Source organism: Rattus norvegicus, chromosome 10 (assembly GCF_036323735.1).
Source record: "Rattus norvegicus strain BN/NHsdMcwi chromosome 10, GRCr8, whole genome shotgun sequence".
Classification (NCBI taxonomy): Eukaryota; Metazoa; Chordata; class Mammalia; order Rodentia; family Muridae; genus Rattus; species Rattus norvegicus.
Genome location: NC_086028.1, coordinates 107,434,596 through 107,440,230, shown reverse-complemented (window position 1 = coordinate 107,440,230; position 5,635 = coordinate 107,434,596). Strand labels below are relative to the sequence as shown.

The window sequence follows — 5,635 nt, the reverse complement described above, 5'->3', positions numbered from 1 at the left end:
ACCAGAAGTGGTGCTAGCTGTTTTTTGTAAACCTGACATGAATCTATACATATCTGGGAAGAGGGGATCTTAGCTAAGAAATGCATCCATCCATTAGACTTGCTTACTGGCGAGTCTGTAGAAGATTTCTTGATTAACGACTGATGTGGAAGAGCCCCACTCACTATGGGCAATGCCATGCCTGGGTGGGTGGTCCTGGATGATCTAAGAGAACAGGTTGAGAAAACTAGTAAGCAGCACTCTTCCATAACTTCTGCTTCAGTACCCGTCTCCAGGTTCCTCTCTTAAGTTCCTGTTTTGACTTCCTGTAATGGTGGTGTGGAAATGTAAGTGAAATAACCCTTTACTCACTGCCCCACCCCAAGTTCCTTTTGCGCATGTGGTGTTTTATCACGGCAGTAAAAAGCTAACTAGGACAGTGGCTAAATGGGCCCCAGGAATCAAGACATCTGTAGTTCCTTCAGTAGCCACAAGAGGGGCTTAGATTAGATCCAGCCATTCCAAGCTCTGCTGAGGTGGACAACTCTAGGTATTGGACAAGGCCTGGAGTTCAACACTGGAAATGAACTTTATTCTGGACTCCACATGTTCTGACCTCCTCTCCTGCATCACCACGGCTTGTATGTTACCCGAGAACAAAAGCCTCTGACTCAGGTTTCACATGGATGTTTTCATGGCTGTGGGGTTGGGGTTTGGGATCCAGGTCAAGACAAATACTTCACACATGGTTCTTCAGAGAATGCCTTACTGCTTGCTACCTGCTTTATGCCATAGCAGACTTATCCTTTCCTACAGTGGGGCTCTGAGTAGAGAGCCTTATCATCACAGGAGGCCACAGGGATACCCCATAGCTTTGTCACAGACACGTTCCGAGTGCTTGCAGAGATCACAGTTGGGATCCATGTTCTGTATCACAGGTTTCATTTTCCTTTCTCAGGATCTGCCAGTGGTCATGAAAGCTCCAACCACAGCCTCAAACCGTTTCCCATGGATTCCAGGATTTCCAGGTGAGAAGAGAGACAACTCTTCAGAAGTCATGACCCAAAAAGATCGGTTCTGTCTAGTCCAGTAACTAGGCCAGGTAATGGGAAAGGCTGGTGGCTTCTAACCAAGGGTTAGAAACCTTGGTGTTGAAAGTTGTGACCCCCAAAGATAATGGCTGATAATGGTTGGGTAGCAGTAATGGAAACCACTGAAAAAGGGGGCTGCTGGTCACCCAGACCATCCTGGCTCTCCAGGTCTAAGCCTTTTTCTCATGGATAGTCTGACCCTCTGATGTGGCTGTGAGACAATAATGGGTTTGTATCACACTGTCTATCGTATGACACTATCCCTGGCGACATCTGAATAAATGTCTGCTCATCCCAGACAGGAAACTGACAATAGACCAAAGCACAGATACCAAGTCAACGAACTAATGAGTGTTATTAGTGTTACTTATAGAAAGAAGTAGGGGTGAGGGATACTTATGGGGTGGAAATGACTCAAAGACAGCTACATCGCCGAAGCCTACCCCAACATGACTGACAGCTCAGAAAAACTGGAAACCTGTAGCACACTGTATAACCTGGAGGCAGTTCCACGTGTTAGAAAGTGTCCTTTCCGTGTAGTTTAGTTGGTCTGAGCCTCTGCCAGGAAGCTCAGCTGGTTTCTGGTTCTTCCAGGCTGTTTGCTGGGCTGGTCTCTGTTCCTTCCAGACTGCTGAGCTAGTGTGCTGGTTAATTTTATGACAACTTGATGCAAGCTTGAGTCATTCGCTTGAGTCATTCTCACTAAGAAAATGGCCCCACCAGATTGGCCTGAAGACAATTTGTGGTGCTTTTTCTTAATTAGTGATTGATGTGGGAGGGTTCAGCCTTCTGTGGGAGGTGCCACCCATGGGCAGGTGTTCCTTGGGTGTACAATAGAAGCAGGCTAAGCAAGCCTAGGGAAACAAGTAATTAGCACTTCTCTATGGCCACTGTATCAGTTCCTGTCAACTTCCTTCAGCGTCTGTGCTGTAGAACTGTAAGCTGAAAACTCCTTTCTCCTCAAATTAATTTAGCAATAAAAACCCTAACTAAGATGGCTGATTTCTGCTCCTTCCAGGGGCCTGGGTTTGTCTGAAGGTGACTCTCAACAACTTTGACTACTTATATACTCTTGGGGAAGGCGGAGCCTAGTGAATCTGGTCAGTTTTGAGGACTTCCCAAAGCTACTTTGAGTCATTTACTTCCTGTGTTAAGGAGCTTCCCTGGAGGTTGGAGTGGTTCACCTCCCATAAAGCAAGTTTGGTTTACACTTCCATATTGCTGTTCATCACTAAAGGATGCCAGGATAGGAACTCAAACACTGCAGGATCCTGGAGACAGGAACTGATGCAGAAGCCATAGAGAGGTGCTGCTTACTGCCTTGCCTCATATGGCTTGCTCAGCTTGCTTTCTTTTTTTTTTTTTTTTTTTTTTTCTATTTTTCGGAGCTGGGGACCGAACCCAGGGCCTTGTGCTTGCTAGGCAAGCGTTCTACCACTGAGCTAAATCCCCAACCCCTCAGCTTGCTTTCTTATAAAACCCAAGACTACCTATCCAGGGATAGCACCACCCACCATGGGCTGGGCCCTCTCCCATTGATTACTAGTTGAGGAAACGCCTAACAGCTGGATCCTCAGCTGAGGCTGCTTCCTCTCTGATGACTCTAGCTTGTATCAAGCGCATACACAAAACCAGGCAGTACAACTTGGAATACCATCATAAAATGTTTGGTTGTTTCAACCTCCCCTTTTCTATTCTATGTCTTAAGAGGTTTCCTTCCAAGATGGAAGGCTTTAATCTAGGAACAAACTGCTACACGACAAGGGTTTACCCTCATTCAGGAACACATCACACAGGAATTACTCTCTGACTACATCACAGGGGTGTCTTACAGGAACTCTAATCCCCAGATTTGGATTCTAGGAGCATGTGCTGCCGAAAGACAGAATTCTTGGGATCATGTCCACAGCAAACCTATGTCCTGTACATTATATTTCTAAAAAGTATAGTGTCTTGAATGAGATGTTAAATTTTAAGTGTGAGGTATAACTAGTCTATAAAATAGTGAGGTAGCATAGAAGTGGGAGCTTTGTCTAGCCATAGCCCGCTTTTCTCTTGAGGACTGGAGGGCTTTTTGGAGGTGTGCTGATCGCCATGTGCAGTTTTCTATGGTCCAAGTATTCAGACCTCCAGCAGGGAGAGGTTCCGTTGAGGTAAATTGAGGTCTGTCCCATTTGTAAACTTGGAAAGAACGCTGGAGGTCTTGAGCTTCAGCTGTCTTGAGAGCCCATCTGGTTATTGCTTTAAAATTTTCATCTTGATCTCTTCTGGTGGTGTACCTGGAAGACTATCACCGTCGGCCCAGCAACACCCAAGCCTTGTCATATCCATGTAGACCTTCAGTGAGTCTTTGATTCCAGTACCAGAATCATGTAATTGTACATTTTAGAAACTAGCATTTAGTGTGTTTGGGTGCTCTAACGAAATATCATAGTCTGGTTAAGTTAATTTTTATTTATTTTTTTTTCAGGACAGGATTTCTCTGTGTAACTCTGACTGTACTGGAATCCACTCTCTATAGAGCAGGCTGGTCTTTTAGTCAGAGATTTGCCTGTCTCTGCTTCCTGAGTGTTGGGATTAAAGGTGTACACCACCACCACCACCACCACCACCACCACCACCACCACCACCACCACCAGACAGAGTCTGGGTGAGTTATAAGCAGTAGAGTTTTATTTCTCATAGTTCTAGAGGCCGGGAGTTCATGGTCACCAGGAGATTCAGTGTTTGGTGAGGGCAACTTCCTCATGGATGGTACCTCTTGTGTGTCCTCACATCGAAGAAGATGTAGAGCTCCCTTAAGTGTCTTGTATAAGGCAACTAATTTAACAAGCTCAGTATCTCCTAAAAAGCCCCATCTAACATCATCCTCTGGGGTCCAGCTTCCCATAAAATGTCATGGGCGACATGACATTTCAGACTATAATGGTTTGCCCTTCCCTGAAGTCCTGGGCAGTTAGCACTGAGGCCTCCAAAGACACATATGTAGCTTCCCTGAGCATTTTGTATAAGCAGCATCAAGCCACAGCTTCAGGAGTTTCGTATCACTCTCCTCCAGATGCCCATCTGCATCTCTCGTCCCTGTTCCTCTTCCCTGATTCGAGACCACATACTTTCGATACAGTAAACACAACGCCCTGCCCATTTCCTATATTCTGCCTGCTCTGGTGCCAGTCTCCATAGCCTGGCCCTTTGATGGTACCTTGGTGAGAGTCCCTACAGTTAGGGGATGGTTTTGTGCAGTACATATCTCAGATGCTGATTTCTATGTCCAGAGATCTCCTTGCAGTCTGGACATGGGCGTTGTCATGATTATTAGAGCATCTCGTGTCTCAATGGTGGTAAAAACTGTTTTCCCATCACCTCTGAATAGTTATGATAAAGAGATTATCAGCCTATAGCTGGGCAGGAAGACAGGGGAGGCTGGACTTCTGATCTCAGCCAGGAGGTCCCGAGGAGAGACAGAGGAGTCAGGGGAGAGCCAAGAGGATTCTTTATGAGCAGGTCACCAAGGGAGCAGCCATGAGGACACACATGGAGCAGAGTGAGCCCGGGCAAGACTCAAATGGCAAGTAGTGGGGCATGTGTCTGGGGAGTAGTCCAGGCAAGCATGATCAGGTTAGAGTAGATGAGTATCTGTCCAGCGATAATTATTAGGTCATTGTGTCATTTATTTGGGAACAAGGGGGTTGTAGAAAAGCCCAGAATTAACACTTACACCTGCTGCCGCCATGAACTTTCGCAGTGCTTTGGCATTCTGAATGTTTGCAAAAAGGAGTTCCCGGGTGTTTATGACAAAGCTTTTCTTGGGGATATGGAACACACATAATTAACGATTCACCCTTTGTCATGACAGACCAAAGTACAGATACCACCCGAGTCCAATTTGGTGGACCAATGCATTTTATTATTGTTTCTTTCAGGAGTGAAAATGATTCAAAAGACAGCTGCATCACCAAGGCCCACCCCAGCATGGATAACAGCTCACAAAAGCTGGGATCCTAGAGCATACTGCACAGCCTGCAGGCCACCCAACAGGTTGGAGAGTGTTCTTTTTATGTGCCTCAGTTGGTCTAAACCTGTTCCAGGCAGCTTGACTGGCTTCTGCTTCTTCAAGGCAGCTATTATGGTCCAAGTCTTCTTTTAGCTCAGCTTCCTTTAGTCTGAGAGGGACTTTCTCAGTTTTTATGGTTTATTTTGGTGGGAGTGGGGGGGGACTATTGAATCTGATTAGTTTCAGGAGCTTCCTGAAGGTAATTTGAGTTGTTTACCTTCCGGTTTAAGGAGCTTCCCTGCAGGATGGAATACTTCAAAATCAGAGAAAACTGTTGTACAATACTAGGTCTGTCGAGAAGGCTTAGTCATGAAGATTGCTGGTGTTTTGGTGTTGTGAGGATCTGAGTTTGATTCCCAGCACCCACATGTTGGTTCATAACCACCCGTTACTCCAGTTCTGGGGGATCTAGCCCTCTTCTGGCCTCCACAGCTAACACACACAATACACATACATATGCATGCAAAACACTCGTATACGTTAAAGAAAACATTTTTAAGAATGTCTACAC

The 5,635-nt window shown here is 45.8% G+C and overlaps 1 long non-coding RNA gene across 1 annotated transcript; it reads left to right on the top strand.

The window, feature by feature from the left end:
- Positions 1-303: 303 nt before the first annotated feature.
- Positions 304-3,702, top strand: LOC134480642 (uncharacterized). Its single transcript, XR_010055287.1, has 3 exons — positions 304-620; positions 938-1,007; positions 3,541-3,702. It is a non-coding gene; the product is annotated as an uncharacterized LOC134480642 (long non-coding RNA).
- The last annotated feature ends 1,933 nt before the right edge of the window (positions 3,703-5,635 follow it).